The sequence below is a fragment of the Erinaceus europaeus genome, chromosome 10 (genome assembly GCF_950295315.1).
Source record: "Erinaceus europaeus chromosome 10, mEriEur2.1, whole genome shotgun sequence".
In the NCBI taxonomy this organism is placed as follows: Eukaryota; Metazoa; Chordata; class Mammalia; order Eulipotyphla; family Erinaceidae; genus Erinaceus; species Erinaceus europaeus.
In genome coordinates, this window is record NC_080171.1 from 48,042,148 (window position 1) to 48,068,659 (window position 26,512).

The 26,512-nt window shown below is 36.3% G+C and overlaps 1 protein-coding gene across 10 annotated transcripts in view; it reads left to right on the forward strand.

The window, feature by feature from the left end:
• The window catches only part of NFIB (nuclear factor I B), a 288,405-nt gene that overhangs the window by 217,725 nt on the left and 44,168 nt on the right, over nt 1-26,512 (forward strand). The window lies entirely within an intron of this gene.

Here is a 26,512-nt window from a genome sequence, read left to right on the forward strand (position 1 = left end):
CTTTTTCACTCTGAAAAGATCCACAGGATTAGATAGATTATACCAGGCATGCTTATGCCTTTTTGCCACAAATAGAGGGAGATTATTAAGTAAAGGTGTGAAAACTTTTCACGGAGGAGTTGAATTTTGAGTCAAATGGCTCTCTTTTAGCACGTAGAGGAGTTTGTTGTTGCTGTTGTCATTGTTGTTTTCCTAGTAAAGAAGGGACATGTGGATAGAGACAAAGCATAGCCAAGAAATGAGGCAGGGACGTATGTTTGCAAATGGCCATGTGTGCTGTGTGGCTGTACATTGGGCATGTGTAAGATAGAAATGAGACATAATAGGGTCATTTTAAGGGAAAAATGTGAAACTCAGCTTAAATATTTTTTGAGATGCCTCTCTATCTTCACTGACCCCCCACCCCCCATCAAGCAGTAGACAATACCTTTATTGAACCTAAGAAATATCCTTGTGTTATTCTCCTGCTTCAGGCCCTTCAGGAATTTCTCCAAGACTTTCATATAAATCAGGACATCTGGAATAGTCCTTTTGTTTTCTTTCTTTTTTTATTTTTAAAAACTTTAATAGGAAAGAGAAAGAAGGGCGATAGAGGTGTAGGAGAGAGAGAGAGAGGGAGAAGGAGAGGGAAAGGGAACTTTAATAGGAAAAGAGAACTTTAATAGGAAACTTTAATAGGAAAGGGAACTTTAATAGAAAGAAGGGTGATAGAGGTGTAGGAGAGGGAGAAGGAGAGGGAAAGGGAGAGGGAGAGGGAGAGGGAGAGGGAGAGGGAGAGGGAGAGAGACTGACCACTGACCTGCAGCACTGCTTCACCACTTGTGAAGTTTTCCCCCTGCAGGTAGGGTGTTGGGCTTGAACTACACGCCTGGCACTCGGTAATGTGTGCCGTTAACCAAGTGCACCACCATTCCACCCCCTTAGTCTTTTTCTAACTATTCATTAACAAATTCTCTATCATCTTTCAGATGCTAGCCTGTCTTGTTAAATTTCAACCAAAATCAGGCTTCACTGTTTTTCTCTCTCGACATTCAGCAATGTTCTTTTGGCACTCAGTTTTGTTCTTTTTTTTTTTTTTTCATATGCTGTTATATATTCATCTGTGAGATTAATTGTCCATATCTGTTTGCAATATGAGGTTGTTACTATAGCTGTCTTGGTTACTACTGTAACTAGTACCTAATAACCATGATCAACATTGGTACATAGTAGGCACACAATAACTATTGGATAAGTGAATCATTGATAGATAGAACACCAATCTCACTAGAAAGGTCAAGGAGTAAAAAAACTTTTTATCAGAGTTGCAAAAGTGAGAGTAAACACAAAACTCACCACCCTTTATATTTTTTCCTTGTTTTACTGAAAATGTTGGTTTATTCTAAACAAGTTATTTTTTCTCTGTCAGGAAATTACTCTGGAAAAGATTCTGATGCTTGTAATAATAACATTGTGTATGTGTGGGGATGGTTGTGTTATTCAGATGTGTCAGGTGTTGTATATTATGGAGTGTCACTTTTATAAGAGTTGATTCCCCTTTCAGCCTATTGAATAAAGCCAATCTCAAATCATATTATAAAACATTTTTTGAAAGGTAGAAGGGAAACTGTCATTCTTTCTCTTTGTGAAATCATTGTATTGTCTTGATGATTTTCTTTTGTCACAATGACTAGAATTATAGGAGAAATCTGTACAGGTATATTATATTAAGAGGAAGGAAGAATGATCCATTCTCAAGCGTGCTTAAAAAATACTCTGTCACTTTAACTTTGAAGACCCTAAAGACTTTGTAATGTGCACAAAAAGCCATTGTGGGAAGACAACTTCAACTACAATGAAAGTGAGGGTAGTACAGCACTGTCTTTATAAATTTCTTAAGCCCATAACTGTCCTTTTGTTCTTGGAAAATTGCTTTTCTAACATTTTCAAAATAAGATGCCCTGCAGTTGTTTTGTGTATCTTCAGATGTTCTTTAGACACATGTGTCTGTCATGACAACGATTTTCTAAAGAACCTATAGCTGCCCCATGATAATTGATAATGGCTGTAGGACATACCTTCTACAAAGCTTTGTTATTCAGTAGCAACATATTGAATGATTAAAATATGCTTGTGTTTTATAATGGCAAAATGTTTGAATCTTGCTATTAATTATTTCCTGCACAGGCCTTATCCTGTCTTTTGTTAATTGTGCATTAAGATTTGCTGTTGCCATAGCCCTTAGCAAAATTTATTTTTTAAAAAGATTCATTTATTTAATAATGTTAGAGAGGGAGGAAGAGTGGGAGTAGGGGAGACACACTGGAGCACTACTCTGACAACTGTGATGTGGATATCAAGTGTAAGGCTCTAGCTACTGTGCTACTTGCCTGGGCCACAAAATTGATTTTTGAAATGTGAGATATCATAAGTAACAATGTGTGTCATTTTATTTTTCCTTGTAGTCTGAAACACCAACCTAAACCATGGAAATTCATTCGACATAGGGAAAATAAAAATATAATATCAAATCATTATAATAAATTAATTTAATTTAATTGTTTTTCTCTTTTTAAAAATATTTTATTTATTAGTGGATAGAGACAGAGAAATAGAGAGGGAAGGGGGAGAATAGAGGGAGAGAGACAGAGAGACACCTGCAGCCCTGCTTCACCTGTGAAGCTTTCCCCCTGCAGGTGGGGATAAATTTATTTTATTTTTGAAGATTTATTTATTTCATGAGAGGGAGAAAAAGAACTCTATTCTGCCACATGGGTGGTGCTAGGGATCAAAGCTGACCTCTCAGATCTGGAAGTCCTGTGCTCTAATACTGAACTATATTTACATCCCTCAGCAAAATTTTAGCACAAAATCTAAGTGTTAAGATAGGTTACTCAATGTTAGAACTGATGCTTTACATGCATGAGACCTTGGTTTCAATCCACAGCACCATAGGAGATCAGCAAAACAAGAACAAGATTATGGATGGTGGAGTGGTGCTTTGATTTCTCTTTCAGTCTCTCATAAAAATTAAAGTAAAAATTGGGCTAAGCAGGTGGCTCAACAGTTAAGCACATGATTCCTTCTCATCAGACTTAGCGTGAGCTCAATCCCGAGAACTGCCAGGGGAAAAAAATCTAGTTAATTGGTACAAATATACTTTTAATTTTAATTATTTAATTAAATAACTTAATTTTCTTAAAGCTTTTTAAATTATCTTAATTTATTGGATACAGACAGCCAAAAGTTGAGAGATAGAGAGGAATAGAGACAGTGAGACACCTGCAGCACTGCCTTAACACTCGCAAAGCATTCCCCCTGCAGGTGGGGCCAGGGGCTTGAACCTGGGTCCTTGCATATTGTAACATGTGCACTCAACCAGATGTGCCACCACCTGGCCTCCAAACACCTTTGTTTTTAATCATATTATGTCCACAGCAATTATACCTTTGTTTTCTTTTTAAAACAGGATATTTTAATTTTCTAATTATAAAGTACTTTTTAATTTTGTACACAAAATAAAATATACTGCAGCACTTAAAAACTGATTACTATTTAGTTATGTGCCTATAACCTGTATAAATTGTAGATTACATTTTTTCTGCTAGTGATAGAAATTAAAATGGTCAGTATCAATGGATAATATTTATATTTTTATTGTATCTTCTTTTATACGTAGAGAAAGGAAGAAACAGGGAAAAGAAATCAGAGCCACCAAGAAAAGACTGTGCAGCATTTACATTTCTTTTCTAAATTCTAGAATATTTTCCTTGCTTCATCTCTCTATGAATTTTTCTAATCTTCAGCTTTCTTTATTTATTTCATTGCCAGCAGGGTTATTGCTGGTGCTCAGTGCTGACACTATGAATTCACCACTCCTTGTGGCCTTTTATTTATTTTTATTCTTCTTCTCCATCTCCTCCTCCCATCATCTTCTTCTCCTCCTCCTTCTTCTGCTTTCTGTATACATAGACCAGAGAGAAATTGAGAAGGATGGGGGAAATAGAAAGGGAAAGGGAAAGAGACACAACTGCAGATCTGTTTCACAACTCATGAAGCTTCTCCCCTGCAGCTGGGTAGTGGATAGCTTGAACTTTGGTCTTTGCACATGGTAATGTGTGCGGTCAACTGAGTCTGCCACCTCCTGGATTCCTAATCTTCAACTTCTGACTACTTTTGCTGCACTCAAATATATTGTTACATTTTTTCAATATTTTACATTTTACCTTACAGAACCAGGTTGACTTATCGATGGATATGTTGAAAATTTCTTTTATTGTAATACTTACCTCACAAAAATCTGAGATGGAGTCTATTTTAATTCTTTAAGTCAATTCAGTGATCTAATTTCACTTGATAAACTTTTCTTGAAGTTGTTACAATAATCTCTTATAACTTCTAAAATAAAGAAAAGAAATGAGACAGGTCTTGATTTTTCTTTTAATTCAAGTCACTATCAGACTGCACTAATAAATTGTAAGCTTTTCCATGTGAAACGTTTCTTTATCATTGTTTTCCCACTACTACTATTCTTCTTTTTAGTGATTTAATATTGATTTATGGAATAAGAGGGGTATCATCCCACACCATTCCCACCACCAGAGTTCTGTGCCCCCATTCCCTCCACTGGAAAGTGCAGTAGTTCTCCCAGCATCTCAGATATGGGCTATTATTTCTATATTTATATGTATTTGCCCATTTTTTCCCCCTGTGGTCCTACTTTCTCTTCCTTTCATTAAAAATTTTTTTTATTTATAAAAAGGAAATGTTGACTAAACCATAGGATAAGAGGGGTACAACGCCACACAATTCCCACCACCAGACCTCCATATACCCTCCCCTCCATTGATAGCTTTCCTATTCTTTAGCTCTCTGGAGTATGGACCCAAAGTCATTGTGGGATGCAGAAAGTGGAAGGTCTTGCTTCTGTAATTGCTTCCCAGATGAACATGGACATTGACAGATCCATCCATACTCCCAGCCTGTCTCTCTCTTTCCCCAGTGGGGAAGGGCTCTGGGGAAGCAGAGCTCCAGGACACATTGGTGAAGGAAGCCTGGTCACATCTATACCTATTGCTGAGTCTGGATGTCTTTCCTTTTTCCCTCTTCTCTCTCTGGGTCTTGATGGAGTTGGAGTTCAGAGCCCTCTAGTCATCTCCCTTTATCACTTCTCTCACTTTGGGGCTATGGGCCAAAATTCTTTAAGGGATCTAAAAGATGTGAGTTCTGGCTTCTGTAATTGCTTCTCCACTGGGCATGGATGTTGGCAGGTCAATCCATACCCCTAGCCTGTTTTTATCTTTCCCTGGTGGGCTAGGGCTCTTGAGAAGTAAGGTTCCAGGACACACTGGTGAGGTAAACTGCTCAGAGAAGTCAGTATGGAATCCTAGTAGCATCTGCAACTGTTCTTAATTGCTGAGTCATTTAAATTTAAATATAAAACTTAACAAAAATATATTGTAGTATATGGCTAGAGGTTTCTCAGTCAGATACATGTTAAACAACTTTTAAGTATAAATTCTGAAAGCCTTTAAAAAAAAACAAAATTGTATTAGTTTCAAAAAGTTCAGGATTTGAGATAATTGAAGTTAGTTCATATTTATCAAATACTTATTATATGCCACAATGTTTTGTGGGCATTGGGCAGACAAATGTGAATAAATTAAATTTTGAACCCTTGAATTGCTCAATAGAACAATATATTTTATTTTAGTACTTATTCATAAAAGTTTAATGAAAAATGAATATTATAAATCAGATTGTGAGGTAATTATCTTCAGGCTTGAAAACTAGCTTACTTTTGACCACTGGAAGCAATTTTTTGATAAAACTCAATAAGTTGGCACTTTAACAAAAAAATTTCACTACATTATGTATTGGTAATGCAGTAACAATTTTTAGAGGAGTGCTATAAATTATACTGAATTCTCACATTTGCATTATTTGGGCATCTTGTTCTAGTTGCCATAAAATAGCACTGATTTTAAACAGAATTTGCAGTTGTATCATATAAATGTCTCTTCAGCTGGTCTTTTTGAACTTTTAATATATTTTCAAGCCCTAGAGATCTACTTGTGATAACTTTACAAATGTGCTAATAAGTAATATAGTTTAAATGTTGTGGTAAATTTTAATTCACACTTTATAGAGTTCTGTAATGATAAAATATCCAACAAATTAAGCTAAAAGTCTCAAGGGAACATGAAGAGCTAGAGAGTAATAAAGCCAGCTTAGTACCTTGAGCTCAATCAGGCAAAGGAAATAAATAAAAAACAACTAAGGTAGAATCATGATTCATAACCTGATGATTCAAAAAGCAATTAGTTACCATGTAAAAAAGTCTTCACAGGGGACAGGCGGTGACACACCTGGTTAAGTGCTTACATTACAGCATGCAAGGACCCAGGTTTAAGGCCCCCTGTCCCCACCTGTATGGGGGAAAGCTTTACGAGTGGTAAAGCTCTCGGTCTCTATCCATCAATAAATAAATATGGGGATTCGGGCGATAGCGCAGCAGGTTAAGTGCATGTGGCGCGAAGCGCAAGGGCAGGCATAAGGATCCTGGTTCAAGCCCCCAGCTCCCCATCTGCAGGGGAGTCACTTCACAAGTGGTGAAGCAGGTCTGCAGGTGTCTTTCTCTTCCCCCTCTCTGTTCCCCTCCTCTCTCCATTTCTCTCTGTCCTATCCAACAACGACGACATCAATAACAATAATAACTACAACAAAAATAAAAACCAAGGGCAACAAAAGGGAAAATAAATAAATAAATAAATGTAAAAAAATTTTAAAAAGAAAAATAAATAAATACGAATGCTAAAGAAAGAAAGAAAAGCATCTTTTCTTAAGAAAGACTTTACATATTTCTTAATTTTCCTTTTAAATATGTCAGTAGAAATGCTAGACATATGAATAGTTGATTAAATTTGTGAAATTCTATTTTGACAAGATGAGGTTTTTGCATTTAAAAATTAATTTGTAGAATATTTAATATATTTGCTTTTGCTGCTAATATGAATTTCTAGGAGCAAATAATGACGGGATGTGTTGATTTAGTTTGTGACTTCAGAACTTTTTCGTTGTAGTTTAAGAATCTGTGATACGTACAGAATATTAAATCTAGGTTAAACCTTGGAAATCAGAGTTCCTATATCTGATAAATGATGTGATCTCTAAATTTTCTTAGAGCTGCGGTAGCTAGGTATGAAAATGGACAACTTCTTTACAAGTGATTGAAGTACTATCTGAAAATTATTAATATTAAATGCAGTCCTGTTTGAGGCAAGGCAAGCAGCTTGGTAATTTTCCTGGAAAAATTTATAAGCAGATCTCTTTGGGAACAAGATATAGAATACCTCCAATTCTTAGCATTCATAGAGTTTGTATGAGAACATTAAATATCACATGTTCAAATGTCAAATTTTGAATCAGATAAAGTCAGACTACAAATGGCTAAATATAGAAAAGAAATGATTTGCTTTTACTGATGAGTGCTAGTTATTTCCTTGTTTTTCTTGTTATTAAAAATATCAAAAGTCAAGAACATACAGTTCTTAACAGAATCTTCATGACCCATCATGTCGTTTATAGAGAAAGTTCCAGAAATGCATCCAATGACATGCATTTTCCCCCAGTGTTACTGCTATAGCTAAAGAATCATCATATGAATATCTTTTTTTACAAAAAGGAAAGCAAGAAATTGTCATGAAAGCTTTCTTCATAATTCCTTACCTTACCTACTAGTTAAAATAGGCTTGTATTCCTTTTATCTGTTGTAATCAAGAATAACACTTTGGATAGGGAAAAATGTGTGTGTGTGTGTGTGTGTGTGTGTGTGTGTGTGTGTGTGTGTGTTACATAATAAGGAAATGTTATATTATTATTATTCCTCTGGAGCTTTACTGAATTGATAATATAGCATTTTCATAGTGGGAGGGGGGTGGGGGAGAGAGATATCTATGGTTAATGCTGTTTATGGAAGGATGGAACACAGTTTAAAATAGGAAAATGAGGGCCTGGTGGTGGCACAGCGGGTTAAGCACAAATGATGTGGAGCGCAAGGATCCTGGTTAGAACCCCCAACTCCCCACCTACAGGGGGGTTGCTTCACAAGCAGGTGTTTGTCTTTCTCTCATCCTCTCTGCCTTCCCCTCCTCTCTCAATTTCTCTCTGTCCTATCCAACAAGAACAACAGCAACCACAGCAGAAAAAAACATGGTCACCACAAGCAATGGATTCATAGTGCAAGTTTTGAGCCCCAACAATAAACCTGGAGGCAAAAATTAATTAATTGATTAATTAATTAATTAATTAATGAAAAGAAAAATGGAAAACCTATGGGAAAGGCCAGGTGGTAGCACATCTGGTTGAGCACATGTGTTACAATGTGCAAAGACTTGAGTTCAAGCCCCTAGTCCCCATTTGCAGGAGGAAAGCTTTGCAAGTGGTGAAACAGTGCCACTGTGAAACAGGTGTCTCTTCCTCTCTATCTTTCCCTACCCTCTCAATTTATGGTTGTTGTATGTGTTAGGGTTTTGTACAAATTTATGGGAATGCTTAAATGCCTTATTTCAAATTCTGTTATGATGGCTGATGGAGCAGCTTCACTTGGACAGTGTGCTTCTTTGTCCCGTGCACAACCCAGGTTCCAGCCCAACTCCCTTTGCATTGAAAAAGTCTTCAATGGGCTCTCTTTCGTTTTCGCCCTCTGTCACTGTACCTCTCTATCTCTAGCTAAAATAAAAGTTATTTTATGTACCAATTTCATGTTTATGCTTATTTTGAAGTAGTTGGGAAAGCCAGTTCCTTTGAGTTACATTACTCATATACAATAAGAAATACATTTTTAAGGGGGGGAGAGTATAGCTTACCTCTTTGAGATCACTTGCTTTTACCATGTGTGAGGACTTGGCTTCCTGCCCCCTGCAACCAAAGAGGTGAGGCAAAAAGCAAGCTTCACAAGCAGTGATGTAGTGCTATAGTGCCTTTCTTTTTCTCTTTCTCACTCTGTCTTTTATCTTCTAGCTAGAAAATGGAAGACAGAGTCCATAGGGAGTGGTAGAATCTTGCACTAGTGGCAAAAAAAGAGAGAAATTTTTTAATTAGGCTTAATTGTAAGAGAGAGAGAGAAAGAGAGAGAGAGAGAGATGTTTCAGGAATAGATGGGGGAGAGGGAGAGGGAGAGGGAGAGGGAGAGGGAGAGAGAGAGAGAGGTGTTTCAGGAATAGCTGGCAGATCACCTAAGTAAGATCTAGTTCCAGCTGCTTCTTTCATAGATAAATTGTTGGGTTCAGAGAGACTGTCTCATTCATTGAATTCTGAGAAATGTAGAATCTGTGACTTCTCTTTTGTGAACTTCCCCCCTGATATTCTACAACCTATCTAGAGAGTGATAGAAACTTGTGTATGTAAGGAGAAATTAACTTGGAGAATTTGAACACAGTTTAACAAGTCTTAGCAAATGCATCATTTTCCTAGGGTGCTTTGTGGAAGCTTTTGCTAGATATTGAAAACTTAGAGCAGAATAGAGATGCATTTATGATTTTTTTTTGAGTTCTGGAGTCATGATCAAAAGCAAAATTTCAAGATGGTGAAATGTGAATCTTATTTAACAATCAATATCTTAACATTATTGATATGACTAAAATTTCAACTATCAAAAATGAAGATTTGAGTACTTTCAGTGATTAAATGTGGGAAAGAGTTGGTTTCAATTGAAAGTTTAAGAATTATTTAACATTTAGAAATCTTTTTTATTACAAAAATATTAAGAGTGGGCAGAACTACAGCTTAGATTCTGTGTACCATTTTTCATATTTAACTGTTATTTGTAGTTCACCAATATTATTGCATTTAATATCTCTCAGTTTTTGAAGTATTTCAATAAATCATAGCCATAGCATTTTACATGTACTTCTCAGTGCTTCTAGTATACAATGACATTTTTAACACAATCATATCATTTTCAACTTAAATATAATAAGAATTCCTTAACATGCATCAGATATATAGTTCATGTTTCCATTCCTCAGAAAATTTTATATTTTCAATCTCTTTTTAACCTATAGTGATTATATCACATATTTTAAATATTAACTCTCTTTGCATATAATGTATTGAAAATACCACATACATTTAATTTTTTACTTAATAAATGCATAGAGTGAGGAAAATCAGACTTTCTTGACATTGCAACTTTCCTGACATTTATTGAGCGTTTACTACCACTCAGAACTGGGCCAAGACATTTTTACTGTTTACATTTATATCTTTACATCTATTTGTTTTCTTTTTTACTTTTTTAACTATATTTTATACCCCATTTTTGCCACTCAAATTCATCACTATATTGATTGAGACATCACTTTCACAGATAATATGTAGCAGAGGTACAATGGAAACTCTACGGTTTAGGAGGCAGGTGGTGGTGCACCTGGTTGAACGCACATGACACAATGTGCAAGGACCCAGGTTCAAGCCCCTGGTCCCCACCTGCAGGGGGATAGCTTTGCAAATGGTGAAGCAGTGTTGCATTGTCTCTCTCTCTCTCTTTCTCTCTCTCGCCTTCTCTAGCTCCCCATTCCCTCTCAATTTCTGGCTCTCTATCCAATAAATAAATAAAAATTAAAAAAAAACTCTACTGTTTAGCAGCAGTACCCATGGTCATTATTAGTTCATATGCTGTCCCTTTAATTATTTTTAAAAACTATTTACACAATCTCTGTTACAATTTTTTTCCTAATACATGAAATTTCAGTACAGGTAAATGTACATAATTTCAGAACGGTTCATGGTCTCCATGGATTCTTGAATCTAGTTCCTGGACTGGAGTCAAGTGAAGACTCTTTTTTCATTTAATAATTAGATATTGTTAATAACCTAAATGTCTAGAATGTCTTCTGCTGACAGGTGTGGTTTACACACAGTTAAAATGAGCTATATATGTCAAAGTATAAAAACAGATTACGTATTTATTATCATATATGTTTTTCCTTTTATGTCTAGTTACTTGCATATGCTCATTAAAACAGCGTAATCTTCTTGATCAAGAGACTCTAAATACTGGTGTGGCCTTAGGCAAATTACTTGATTTTAATAAACTTTGATTTGTTTCATGTGTAAAAAACAAAGTCGAAGTCTAAGATCCATTGAATTTCAACATTCTAGATGTTAAAATAATTAGAATCATAGAATTTGTACTATGAATTTTAGTACTTGATTCTTTAAACTTTCATAAACAAATCTTTCTGAAAACCCAGTATTGTTCCTATGTATTAAATTATTTTTAAATATGTATTTTAAATACTCTGAAAAAAAATGGAGGTACCCCATGTTTTGCTTTGTACCTGAATAATGTGCAATACTTATAAATACATGTCCTGTCTTGTACCATTCTGGTACAAAAAATGATTGCTAGAGATTGAGTTATTATGGCAGAACCTAGTTATGGGATCAGTGTCTTCTACTTTGAAAATAAATGACTCAGCCAGACGGCAACATTTATTTTCCCTAAATGACTAGGGAGGTAGCAATAGGAGACCATTATCCTGTGACAATATTCTGTTTTATTGACATTATCTCACAAATGTAATTGGTCCATTACTAAATAGAGGTTTTGTTACTGATCAATTTCGCATGATTTCTAAAGCCATTAGGATAATAAATATGCCATCCTAGTAATTTCATTGACAGAATGTTCTTTTTTTCTTCATTTACATTTGTTAGAGAAAAATATAGATTTAGGTTGAGCTTAAACACTACAATTTATACCAGTTTTGACTACTTTTCCATTAAGAGAAGGAGAATATTGTGCACAGTAATCATATTTGCAGTGAGCTGCTCAACTGATGACCTTTAGATTTTCATGCTTTTTTCTCCACCATACTAAACCACATCACATCATAATAGTTCCTAAGCAATTAGTTTACTACCCCCCATCTAGTGATTTTATTTGAAATAAGTTCCAGATCATTTCTAGGACTTTCCTGTAAATCCACTAGAGTAACACATCTGTTAAATCAACCCTAACCACTACCAGTGGGGATAATAACAGCATTAGGAGTAACAAAAACCTTGAGATGTCTTGTAGCATAAATGTTTCTTAATGTATGGCTTTTCCCCAAATGTTCTCCTCTAAAAACTCATCTGTAATCTTGTTAAATTAGAACTCTTCCAGTATCTTTCTGACTTTTACAGTTAAGGTTACAGTATTGATTTTATTTTATAGTCCATGACTCTCAGATGCTTAACACTAATAAGCCTCTATATCCAAGAAGTTTTCCCCAGAGGCTCAGGGGAAGAGCAGCTATTTACCTATGCCAGTATTTAATAAGAAACTAAAATATACTGTAAATCCTGCTTAATTGTTTGGTGTTTTTCCTTCTTTCTCATTAGGTTTTCTGTTATTATTTGAGATACTTTATCATCATCTGTTAAAATGAAATTGCTTAATGAACAAAACATTTTGAAGTGCTTTGTAAAATAATTTTTATTCATTCAGTATTTACTCTTATACTACCGTTCATTATTCAAAGGGTTTTTTAAAAAAATGTCTCAGGAAGGTGTTTGTGAGCTTCAAAGAAGATTAAGGTTTAACTTTGTATTGAGTGTAGGCGTAGCCTGGAGACAATTTTTTTTATAGAGATGTGATAAATAGAAACTTGCAGCAACATGCTACTTACTGTTTTTGCATTCAAATAAACTATATAGAGAGACTTAAACTATCACAGAATGTTTTAAATTGCTGAAGAATGCAGCAATATGCTTAAGTGCAGTTAAGATAAAATGATTTAATGATTAAAGTAAGAATTTTTATTTAACATAAGGACCGTCATAGTTTCTCCTTTAATAAAAAAAAAAACTGATTTCACTTTTAAAAGACTGAGAATTCTAATTGGAAATGATATCTCCTCTGATGGTAATTTGCCATTTTCCCAGAGTTATTCTCCTATTACAAATAAGTGTGTGTATTATATCTATCTATCTATCTATCTATCTATCTATCTATCTATCTATCATCTATCTATCTATACCTATCTATCTAGTTGGGGATAGATAGATAGATAGACAGACAGACAGATAGATTAGGGAAAGAGAGAGAGATAGAGAGGGGGAAGGAAGGGGAGTTTCTTAACATGGCAGATAATTATTTTTTAAATCATCTGGCATCATCAACTAATGTAGTGGGAATAAGTCCATATGTCTTGTCATAACATTCAGAGCTTTTTGTTAACTTGGATTGTGTGGGAAGGACTTATTTACATTTGTCACACAATCATGAAATTTTACATCTAAAAGAGATCTTAGAATATTCTCTTTTCTTCACTTGCATTTCACCAGACCCATTGTATTCCTTGAGCTAACTACATTATAGACATTCCATTTAAGCTTTTGTTTCCTAAAACCAAGATGAGGCATTGTCTTCTGAAAGTGTAATGTCTGTCAGAGTAACAAAATCCAATATTATATAATCATCTTTGGGAACTGTTCATAAAATTCTGTGGAGCTGCCTGCCAGCATATTTTCCCTAAACATGTATTTTTAAAGCCACCCCACCTCACTTTTTGAATTGAAACAACATGACTTATTTGTGGGGGTTACAAAAAAAAATTATCAAACATAAGCAAATAAAAATTACCTGGGAGCCCAGTGATGGTGCACCTGGTTGGGCACACAGTTTATAGTACAAAGACTGGGGTTCAAGTTCCTGGTCCCCACCTGCAGAGAGGATGCTTTGCAAGTGGATTAGCAGTTCTACAGGTGTTGCTCTTTCTCCTTTTCTATCTCTCCTCTCCATCCCAGTTTCTGTTTCTATCTAATCAATAAATACATAATTTTAAAAAACAAAAAAATCACTTGTACTGTTACCAATGGAGAACTCCTGGTCACATTTTTATTTACATGCCATTATATTCACTGTATTTTTCTGCACATATCTTTTATATTTTCTCTGTGTTTAATTACACTAAATCAGGTTTATATGATAAAGGTATATTTTGTGAATTCTTTTTTTTTGTCTTTTACCTCTAAAATATTATTATGTCATTCAATTTCTACTTTTTAGTGATTGCATAATGTGACACTGGCTAGACTATATATTTCTTAAAAATATTTGCTTTGTTCTAGGGTGTATTAGTAGTTTTCAAATTTTTATGTACCACAAAGCATACAAAAGCATCACTGCATGCACATCTTTGTACTTACATTTATGTAATTCATTCCTGCCTAGTTCTGTTAATTGTGTGCACTTCCTAGTGTAGCCTAGCACCAAGTCACCATGTAGATGCTCAGTAAAGATTTGTCAAAAAGGTGAAAACACTCTTATTGTAGAATTTCTGAATAAAATGCTATGTTCATCTCTAAGACTTTTGATAAATATTGTACTGTGATCCAGAAAGGTCTCAACCTCTTTATTTTATTTATTTATTTATTTTTTGTATTTGAAAATTTTTTTTATTTTTTATTTAAGAAAGGATTAATTAACAAAACCATAGGGTAGGAGGGGTACAATTCCACAAAATTCCCACCACTCAATCTCCATATCCCACCCCCTCCCCTGATAGCTCTCCCATTCTCTAACCCTCTAGGAGCATGGACCCAAGGTTATTGTGGGTTGCAGAAGGTAGAAGGTCTGGCTTCTGTAATTGCTTCCCCGCTGAACATGGGCATTGACTGGTCGGTCCATACTCCCAGTCTGCCTCTCTCTTTCCCTAGTAGGGTGGGTCTCTGGGGAAGCGGAGCTCCAGGACATATTGGTGGGGTCTTCGGTCTAGGGAAGCCTGGATGGCATCCTGATGACATCTGGAACCTGGTGACTGAAAAGAGAGTTAACATACGAAGCCAAACAAATTGTTGAGCAATCATGGACCCAAAGCTTGGAATAGTGGAGAGGAAGTGTTAGGGGGATACTCACTGCAAACTCTAGTGTGCTTCTGCTTTCAGGTATATATTTTGCAGTAGTTTACGGATACGTGTGAACATATGCTTTCTCTCACAGAAACTGGTGTATATCTAGGTTTTGGGACTTTGTTAGAAAGTGAACCACCTGAGATGGAATTAGAGTATACTATGAAAGGAAAGGTCTCACCCGAATAATGAAGCTGAAGAGTTGTCATTCCACACGTGAAGTCTCTGGACACAGTCTGAAGTGAAGCATGTTGAGGTGGCAATCGTTGTGTTAGTTAGGTTGTGATCGGCAGATGCAATATTATTTGATATGGATTGGGGGAGGCATACGGGAAAGTGGGCCCTATCCAATGGTTCTAGGACTGGGGGAAGTAGAGGCTCTATAGTGGAGATGTGAGGTTTCTGCTGTCTTAGAGTTCAAAAAGACAATCGATAGTTAATGTTATCATCACATTATTTAGTAATTGGGTTAGCTTTGAAAAGTCCTTTTGTTAGGGTTTGCTGTACAGTACCCAGTATCTTGTATATAGCTGTGCTATTGGTTGCTTCTGATCTACTTGGTCTAGGCTTTTGAGAAAGTCTGCATATCAATTACACAGCCAATATATTAAAAAGATTCAGTTTGTGTTTTGAAAAACTTCGAGACATACAATTAATTTTCCCCCTCTTGTATTAATTAACTAGTGATTTATATGACTACATTTTACTAGGAGTGTACATAAACACCATTCCCATCACCAAAAGACTGTGACCCATCCCTCCCACCCACTCCCACCCCCCACTGGCCCAGGAAGCTGCATGTCTACCCCTCACCACAGGGTTTTTACTTTGGTGCCTTACTTACAATTTGGTCAGGTCCTGCTTTTAGTTTCCCTTTCAGATATTCTTCCTCAACTTCTGTTGATGAGTGGGATCATCCCACACTCATCTTTATCTTTCTGACTAAGCTCACTTAACATAATTCCTTCTAGCTCTGTCCAAGATGGGTCAGAGAAGGTGGGTTCATTGTTCTTGATAGCTGCATAGTATTCCATTGTGTATATATACCACAGCTTTCTCAGCCACTCATCTGTTGTTGGGCACCTGGGTTGCTTCCAGGTTTTAGCTATTATGAATTGTGCTGCTATGAACATAGGAGTACACACCTCTTTTTGGTTGGGTGTTATGGAGTCCTTGGGGTATAACCCCAGGAGAGGAATTACTGGATCATATGGAAGGTCCATGTTTAGCCTTCTGAGAGTTTTCCAGACTGCTCTCCACAGAGGCTGTACCAATTTACATTGCCACCAGCAATGTAAAAGGGTTCCTCTGTCCCCACATCCTCTCCAGCATTTGTTGCTGCTGTGCTTTTTGATGTAGAGGTGGTATCTTAGTGCGGCTACAGACAGACTATGACCTACATAGTCAACGACTGCCACCTCTCCAGATTCAAAGGAGGTCTCGAAACTTTACATCAGGCTCAACCTGACGCTGTTGACTGGCTACGGAAGAAGGGCAAACGCTAGAAGTGTTGTCTTAATTTGCATTTCTCTGACAATCAGTGACCTAGAGCAGTTTTTGATATGTTTGTTAGCCTTTTGGATCTCCTGTGTAGTGAATGTTTTGTTCATATACTCTGCCTATTTTTAGATGGGGTCATTTGCTTTTTTGGTGCTAAGTTTGCTGAGCTCTTTCTATATTTTGGTGATTAGTTTCTTGTCTGATGTATGGCATGTGAAGATCTTCTCCCATTCTGTGAGGGGTCTCTCTGTTTGTTTAATAGTTTCTTTGGATGTGCAGAAGCTTTTCAATTTGATGTAGTCCCATTGGTTTGTTTCTGCTTTAGTGTTCCTTACAATTGGTTTGGTTCATCAAAGATGTCCTTGAGGTGTAGGTGGGAAAGTGTTTTACCAATGTTTTCCTCTAAGTATTTGATTGTTTCTGGTCTGACATCTAGGTCTTTGATCCATTTGGAGTTGATTTTTGTTTCTGGTGAGATAAAGTGGTTCAATTTCATTCTTTTGCATGTTACAACCCAATTTTCCCAGCACCATTTATTGAAGAGAGCCTCCTTTTCCCATTTAATCCTTTGGACCCCCTTATCAAAGATTAGATGTCCATAGGTGTAGAGATTTATTTCTGGGCTTTCAATTCTGTTCCGCTGGTCTGTGTGCCTATTTTTGTTCCAGTACCATGCTGTTTTGATGATGATGGCTTTATAATATAGTTAAAGGTCTGGGAGTGTGATGCCTCCATTTCTTTTACTTTTCCTTAAGATGGTTTTGGCAATTCTAGGTGTTTCAACCTCTTTATTTTTTAAGTAGCAATACCTGAGTGATGTTTGACTCCACTATCATATTCCATAATATTGACAGGTAGTACATGGCTCTATAGGCAACTTTGGAGCACGCCTTCTGAAATAAGTTTAAATCACAATGTCTCTCTGGCAGGGGTGGAGAATGTCTGGCCTGCAGACCATACACATCCTGCCAAATCATTTTGTTTGACGATGAAAGCATGAATTGGAATTCAGAGTGTGCTAATTTTTAAGTTGATAATGCTGTGTGAGCCACAGATGATGTTATAAATATGTAAATGGCCCTTGCAGAAAAAAGATTCCCCAACCCTGCCTATGGTCTTATAACTTTATCCATGCTCTCTTTTGTCGTCTATATTTTATTTAAACCATCATATATCATACCTCATCACATCTTTCCTCCCCAGGAGCCTATATAGATCCACTCTCTGTGAAAGAAATGTAGAGAGTGTCTGAGGTTGTTGTGTAAAGCTTTCAAATGAACACTCCTCCTCGAATTTCCCACCCTCATACTTATCTACAGTGGAATTTTATTAAAGCTACCACCAGCATTAGAGAGTGTTTTTTTTTTACTGAAAAACTTAAAGAAATTAGACTTTAAGCCTTCCTCTCATCAGCATCATTTACCAGGCTAAAACAAAGGAAGAGAAACCTTCGTCTCCTTTAGCAGTCAGCAAGCAAATCATCTTCCTTGCATTCTCCTTCACTGGGCCCAGGTCCCAAGCTCTATCTTTGTCTCAGAACCAACTCTGGATTTATTTTTATTTTTAAATTTTTATTTATAAAATGGAAACACTGACAAGACCATAGGACAAGAGAGGTACAAATCTACACTATTCCCACCACCAGAACTCCTTATCCCATCCCCTCCCCTGAGAACTTTCTAATCTTTATCCCTCTGGAACTATGACTCAGGGTCATTATGGGGTGCAGAAGGTGGAAGGTCTGGCTTCTGTAATTGCTTCCCCACTGAACATGGGTGTTGACAGGTCAGTCCATACTACCAGCCTGTCTCTCTCTTTCCCTCGTGGGGCAGGGCTCTGGGGAAGTGGGGCTCCAGGATACATTGGTGGGTTCATCATCCCCGGGAAGTCCAGTTGGCATCATGTTAGCATCTGGAACTTGGTGGCTGAAAAAAGAGTTAATGTATAAAGCTGAAGAAATTGATGACTAATCATGAAACTACAGGCAAGAATATTGCAGATGAAGATTTGGGGTCTCTGTTTTGGAAAAAGCTAGTAGGTCTATTTTAGGTATATTCCAGAAGGCCCAGGGCTTTACTAGTTTTTGCCTGAGGCTGCCATCTGATATGCAGGTGGACCCAAGTTATTGTCTGGGGAGATGGTGTCATAGCTGGAAAAAGGGCTGGAAAGCTCTGGATTTATGACCTGAAGTAGAAATAATAGATTTTTAGCTCAGGCACTCATCTTCTATACTAGATTTGGCAGTCTCTCCTTTATTCTAAATAGTGTAATCATTTATGAAGATAGCCATTTTTTATCTTGTCTTCCAGCTTCCACCCAACATGTTAAAGGCAGAAATTTCAAAAATCTAGCTGACATTTTTTGCTAGGTATTTTGGGTTGCTCAATGGTTTCAGTGAAATAATGGTTGCATTTACCACCTTTGCATTCATCCACCGCTGAATATGGTTGTTGAAGAGATTTTTCTATGTCCAAAGATCATGTAACTCTAATTAGACTTAAAAAGAAGTCTACAGAAATCTTAACTTATAGTAAATGAATAAACCTGGAAAACTATGAGGGATATTAATTTGCTATGGCTTGTCAATATAATAAAACCTTCTTAGATTCTGGTCATTAGACTACTCTAAATTAAATGTTCCCACATGAGTGCTTTCCTTTTGTGGTTCATTTCATGCTCATACCAAAAGGCCAAAGTTAACAGAAGTTTCCCTACTGTTTTCATTGCACCTTGAGTTTTTCTTTTTTTTTTTTTCTTTTTTTTTTTTTTGCATCAGAAGACTCTTGTCACATCTGTTCAGCAGTTTGATAATGTAAAAAAAAGAGAGAGAGATAATTTTAACAATGATTATGATTGTATTTTCTTCAAATTCTTAGTAAGAATACTTATCTTAACATTAAATATTGGAAATTAGAAGAAGCTAGAAATGGTGATGACTTAAGGTTATTTAGACTTTTTTTAGATATTTTTTAACTAGACAAAATGTTTACTAGTCAAGGAAAGCAGATTATACTTTGAATTGTTTTGCTAGTTGCAAATCTGAGTGAGCTTGCATATCTTAAGAAAAGCAGTAGTCTCAAACAGCATGTTGATCAAAACCAGTACCTTACATTCTGTTGATAAAATGGCATCTGCTTTTCTACTTGTAGGGTTTGAAATGTTGAACTTTCTCATCTGTTCTTACCTAGAGGATTGCTAGTTCTCTCTCAAGGAAGGCAAAACATCAGAATAGTTTAGTAGGTTCTTGATTAGGGGCATTGGGTATTCCTTGATTGATACTGTGGTTTGCAATAGAGGTTGAGAAGTTGGTAACGTCGTTCTCTCACAGACATATATGAATATTCCTGTATGTTTTCTTCACAGAGCAGGACAAGCATGCTTCCAACTCTAGTCCATGCAGTGGTCTTAAACTTAGTTTCATCCTGGGTGTTGGTGAGGGTGAGTGGCCCCGCCACTGGACAGAGAACGCAGCCTGCCACAACTCCCCAGCAGCGCATTCAGCCTGTGATGCCTTTAAAGTATTTTTTAATTGCCACCAGCATTATTATTATGTTTTATTTCTCCCCTTCTATTTTATTTGATAGGACAGAGGGAGAAATTGAGAAGGGAGAGAAGAAGAGAGAGTGACAGAAAGACAGACAACTATAACCTGCTTCACTGGGAGGTGGGGGCTCCAATCCAGTTCTTGCTCATGGCAACTTGTGCGCTCAACTGGGTGCACCACCACCAGGCCCCCTATTTAGACTTGCTTACAAATATAGTATGTCAATAGGAAACACAACTTAGACAAAGATTGGATTTAAAAAATATTTTGAGGAGGGTCGAACGGTCATGCACTTGGTAGAGCAGACATTACATAATAAGCAAGAACACAGGTTCCAGCCCTTGACTCCCCCCCACACACACACACTTGCATGGGGAAAGATTCACAAATGCTAAAGAAATGTTGCAGGAGTCTCGTTCTCTCTCCATCTCTATCTCCTCTCTGCCTCTCAATTTCTCTCTGTCTCTGTTCAATAAGTGAATAAATTGTTTTATTAATCTTTTAAAAACATAAAAATAAAGATTTTGAAGCAATTTGCCTCTTTGCTTACCACACAGAAATACGTATTACTAAATTATGATTTCTAAATCATGACACAATTAATATATTTTATTGAACATTATACTATGCTGAAAATAATAGCATCCAAAAATTCAGGGAATCCTGTGTACTCTTACATATCTGATTTTAACGAGCTATAAACTGAAGTATTGTTATAGGGCAAAAAAAAAAAAGGAATTGTTTGAAAGATGAAAATGATATATTTTTCATGAAGGAGAGAGAAATCTTTGTAACCTTACTCTATTCAAGCATATCGTTAAAGCTAACATATTGCTGTACTGTATGTGAAAAGAGAGCAGGTGTCCCAGATGGGCAGGTGGTAAGGTGACTGAGCTTGCCCTAGATCACTAGTTGACTTCAGTGAAGTTATACTAACAGGTGGCTAGCTGATTGGAGTGCCATGTGACATTTATCCCGGGAGCAACTTGGATGACAGGCTGCTACAGACTGAGGAAGGGGTCTTTGCTTTGATGAAGAAATTGCCAAAACTCATGTCTCATTAGTGTTTCCTAAGGTTCTTTGGAAGTGAACAACAGTTTAATTAAGGGCTGACGTAAACACGTTTCTGCACACTTTCCCTGAAGCATTTTATCACATTAGAATTGATCAAAATTGTTGCCTTAGGCTGACTTGAACAGATATACATCTGGAGCACCATTTGTGCAAGCTGCCGATGAGGCAAGTACATACGCTGTGTTTCACAGTAACACTCTTCCTTTGTAGTTGAAATTACCTTGTTGGGAGATGAGTTGATCTAACTATTTATTTAAGCCTTTTCTTCTCTTTGAAATGGTGCTATGAAGTGAATGACACATCAGGACTTAGGATGTATAGATACCACAGTGCCAAAAAATATTATAGTATAACTAGTTAAAAATTATGTGATAATTTGATTTTGCAAAATATTTATTTGAAGATAAGCTTAAATCTGAATGAATTAACTTATATATGTAATCTATTTGAACTTTTTTTCTTTACCTGGTGATCTTGTATTATTTATTTAACTAAAGAACTGGTTCCTAAAGCCATAACTAACTGCCCAATTTTGAATTCAAGCATGGTAGAGACACTGACAAATTAATGACACCATCTAGGTGAATCTTCCTTTCTAAAAAAAAATCTTGTTATTAAAATGAGTCATTCTATAATCAGATTTGACTTAATGAATTTTTATACTTAATGATTGTCTGCTGTGCTGCATGTACTGTAAGCATCACCAGAACAGGGAACATGTCTTGTTCAGCATCTTGAAATTAATTAACTAATTAATTAATCAATTAACTGATTTTCTTACTTAATTGTCAGTCAGAACACACTCAATTTTGGCTCTTAGTGGTCCTGAGGATCAAACTTAGGATGTCTGACATACAAGTCAAGCGCACTTCTACTGAGATATCTTGCAGGCCTTAACACCATAATTTTGTATCTTGCCATAGTGTCTAACTAACACTTATTAGAAATTCAGTGACTAGTTCTGTTTTTCTCTCGTTGCTTTACATTTCATTGCTTCTTTTCTAATGTGATCTACTTGTGTAATATCATTTTAAGATATTGGCTAGCAGATGCTACAGTTACAGTTATTTTGGCTATACTTATTTTATTCATCCTACACTATAGTTATTTTTCCACCATACAGTGTCTTTCACATGTAGGAGATTCTAAAAAGTAAAATGCCCACACACAGTGCCTGCGTTACCCTTGTTCCATTCTAAATTAAATATATGCATAGATGCATCTTCTTTAGTAGCAAATACTTCCAGCCTCTGCATATTTTTGCCATCTTGAAAAATAAATTTCTTAGGGAATAATTAGTCAAAATTTTAAAATACATGTTATGAATAGAACAAGTACAAAGTAATAATGAAAAAGCTAGTGAGAATGTGAAGGCACAAAAAGAAGGAAATTAAAGAAATCAAGACTTAAAAAGTTTCTAGGAGAGACTAGTAAAAAAGAAACTGTGTTAAACAGGTTAAATGGGAAAAATACTGTCCAATTCATGGACTAAGATGGTAGAAATGATTTTCTAACACAAAAGAATGAATGTTACATTAGAAGAAAGATACAGAGCTAGGAATACTCCTCCTGGCACCTTCCTCTCCTGAGAGGTAAAAACTAATTAGCTTAGTTAAACTTTAAATGAAATAATGGAGAACTATATATAAAATATGGTACTGTGTTTCAAAAATGCTACTGTGGTAAAACTTTAAGATGCAAAAGATATTTTTAGAGGAAATAATTTCAAATATTATTTTATGATGACTAGTGGAGAAGGCTGAAGTGGCAGACTTCATTGCTCCAAGATGACTTTTTCAGATAAAGAAAGAGAGACACAGAGGCAGTTAGACCTGCTTTCTAACACTATCACTCTTTATTTTTAAATTTTTTTCCTAAGAAAATCATTGCAGAACCGAGACAATAGCTCAACTTTCTTTTTTTTTTTTTTTTATTTAAGAAAGGATTAGTGAACAAAAGCATAAGGTAGGAGGGGTACAACTCCACACAATTCCCAACACCCAATCCCCATAACCCACCCCCTCCCATGGTAGCTTTCCCATTCTCTATCCCTCTGGGAGCATGGACCCAGGGTCTTTGAGGGTTGCAGAAGGTAGAAGGTCTGGCTTCTGTAATTGCTTCCCCGCTGAACATGGGCATTGACTGGTCGGTCCATACTCCCAGTCTGCCTCTCTCTTTCCCTAGTAGGGTGTGACTCTGGGGAAGCTGAGCTCCAGGACACATTGGTGGGGTCTTCAATCCAGGGAAGCCTAGCCAGCATCCTGGTGGCATCTGGAACCTGGTGATTGAAAAGAGAGTTAACATATGAAGCCAAACAATTTGTTGAGCAATCATGGATCCCAAGCTTGGAATAGTGGAGAGGAAGTGTTAGGGAGGTACTCACTGCAAACTCTAGTGTAGTCCTGCTTTCAGGTATATATTTTGCAGTAGTTTATGGATACGTGTGCACATAAGCTCTCTCTCACAGAAACTGGTGTATATCTAGGTTATGGGACTTTGTTAGAAAGTGAACTACCTGAGATGAAATTAGAGTGTACTATTAAAGGAAAGGTCTCACCCGAGTAATGAAGCTGAAGGGTTGTCATTCCACACGTGAAGTCTCTGAGGTGAAGCATGTTGAGGTAGCAATCGTTGCTTTGGTTAGGTTGTGATCAGCAGATGCAATGTTATTTGGTTTGGATTGGGAGATGTATACGGGAAAGTGGGCCCTATCCAAGGGTTCCAGGACTGGGGGAAGTAGGGGCTCTATAGTGAAGATGTGAGGTTCCTGCTGTCTTAGGGTTCTAAAAGACAATCAATAGTTAATATTATCATCACATTATTTGTTAATTGGGTTAACTTTGAAAAGTCCCTTTGTTATGGTTTGCTGGACAGTACCCAGTATCTTGTATATAGCTGTGCTATTGGAAGCTTCTAATCTACTTGGTCTAGGCTTTTGAGAGAGTCCGCATATCAAATACATAGCCTATATATTAAAAAGATTCTGTTTGTCTTTTGAGAAACTTTGAGACATACAATTGATTTCCCCCTCTCATATTAATTGGCTACTGATTTATATGTCTACATTTTGCTAGGAGTGTACATAAACACCATTCCCACCACCAAAGGACTGTGACCCATCCCTCCCGCCCACTCCCACCCCCCCACTGGCCCAGGAAGCTACATGCCTACCCCTCACCACTGGGTTTTTACTTTGGTGCCCTACTTACAATTTGATCAGGTCCTGCTTTTAGTTTCCCTTTCAGATCTTCTTAGTCAGCTTCTGTTGATGAGTGGGATCATCCCATACTCATCTTTATCTTTCTGACTTAGTTCACTTAACATAATTCCTTCTAATAGCTCAACTTTCTAGAGCACTCACTTGCATGCCTAAAACCTGGTAGTCCCAGGCTTAGTCCCTGACACCACCATATGCCCAATCTGAGCAGTTGTTCTGGTCTTTATCTCAGAATAAATAAATCTTTAAAAAAAAGAAAGAAAACATCATTTCAGATGACAGCATAATGGTTATGTAAAAGAATTTCATGCCTTAGGCTCAGCGGTTCGAGGTTCAACCTCCAGCAACACCATAAACTGGAGCTGAATAATGCTCTGTTCTCTATTTCTCTCTCTGTATCTCTTGATGATTAATAAATAAAATATGTCAGTGTGGTCAATTATACTTCCATTCTGACTTTTACTACTGTAAGTTAATTTTGCTATTTAAGGATGTGACTATGGTTTCTTTTTCAGACTGATAAGAGAATTTTATTCTTCTCTGTTTTGTTGGCCTGTGTAATTCTTCTGTATACTCTGAAATTGAAAGTACCATAATTATTCAGCACATGCCTAAAAAAAGAACTAGAAAAATAAACGTGTCTGTAATAATTACGCAATAAAACCAAATGTACCATTTTGATTTAGAAAATGCAAAAGTTTCCTAAGGGAGTCGGGCAGTAGTGCAGCGGGTTAAGCGCACATGGTGCAAAGCACAAGGACTGGCCTAAGGATCCAGGTTCAAGTCACCAGCTCCCCACCTGCAGGGGAGTTGCTTCACAAGCAGTGAAGCAGGTCTGCAGGTGTCTTTCTCTATCCCCCTCCCCTGTTTTCCCCTCCTCTCTCCATTTCTCTCTGTCTAACAACGATGACACCAATAACAACAACAATAATAACTACAACAGTAAAACAACAAGGGCAACAAAAGGGAATAAATAAATAAATATATTTTTAAATGCAAAAGTTTCCTATGTAGAAAGCCATATAACCACCTACCTTCTTGAATTTCTGTACAGAACCATTGATTTATGTGTCCTTTCCAAAAAGAGAGTCATGAAATTGTTTTTAGTGAAAATTCTGAACTAGTTAACAGTGGTTATAATCGCTTTGATTCTTCAGAAATTATGTAACTAGAATGATGTCTGTTCTCCTTCAAAGAACTGGCCAGGTCTGTTTCTTTTTAAATAATGTGCATGGGCAGGGGAGATAGCATAATGGCTATGCAAATAATGTGTATTATTTATACTACAGAATATTTAGAAACATTTACAAAGGTTTTATTTGAAATTTATACTTAAGCCACTTATCTACAAGATATACTTTAAGCCTAAGAGCATTATTTTCAGAAGTTAAGTCATTTAAAAAATATTTTATTGAAGTAACATTAGTTAATAACATAGTATGTTTAATGTGTACAGCATTATACCTTAAAAATCATATATATATATATATATATATATATATATATACACACACTGTGACCACTTCCAATCGTATACACTGTGATCACATCCAAAAATGTAGTTTGCATCTACTATATGTAATGATTACATTCACCTGTATCACCTACAATCTTTTACCTTTTTTTAAAAACAAATATTACTGACTTAATATTGATTTACAAAATTGTAACAGGAGTATAGTTCTGCACTGTTCCCACCACTGGACTTCTGTGTTCCTCCACTGGAAGCTACAGTAGTTCTCTCAAGGTTGCGGATATGGTCAACTATTGTTTCTATAACTGTCTATATTTGACTTTGTTTTTTGCCCCCTACGATCTTCTACCTTCTCTTCTTTCTGTCACACCTACTCCTGTTTCTATTTCCAAATATCCTTCATTTTTTCCTTTTCTCTCTCTGCCTACAAGTTTTTTTTTTCCCTAGAGCTAAGTTTTATAAAATGGTGAATGGAAAATTGAAGTTGGAATGGAAACTTGGTAATTTGTGCATGAGAACCCATTGGCATTCTGTCTTCTTGGGAATATATTTAGCAATTTTATCATAAAAATAAATACTTTAAAGCTTAATTATTTTTGCAACATTTAAATCATAAATCTGTGAACCTCCCTAGGTATCATTGTTGCTCAGGATGAAAAAAGTGGCACAATTTCCCCACGATATAGTTTCCTCTATTATTTTCCATTCCAACAAAATGTGTGATACATCCTCTTAGTCACAGAAGATGGTGATCTTTTACAACTTATTAATCAGTTAAATTTGAACTACATCTGTTTAAGTATTGTACCATCTCTGTCTCCAA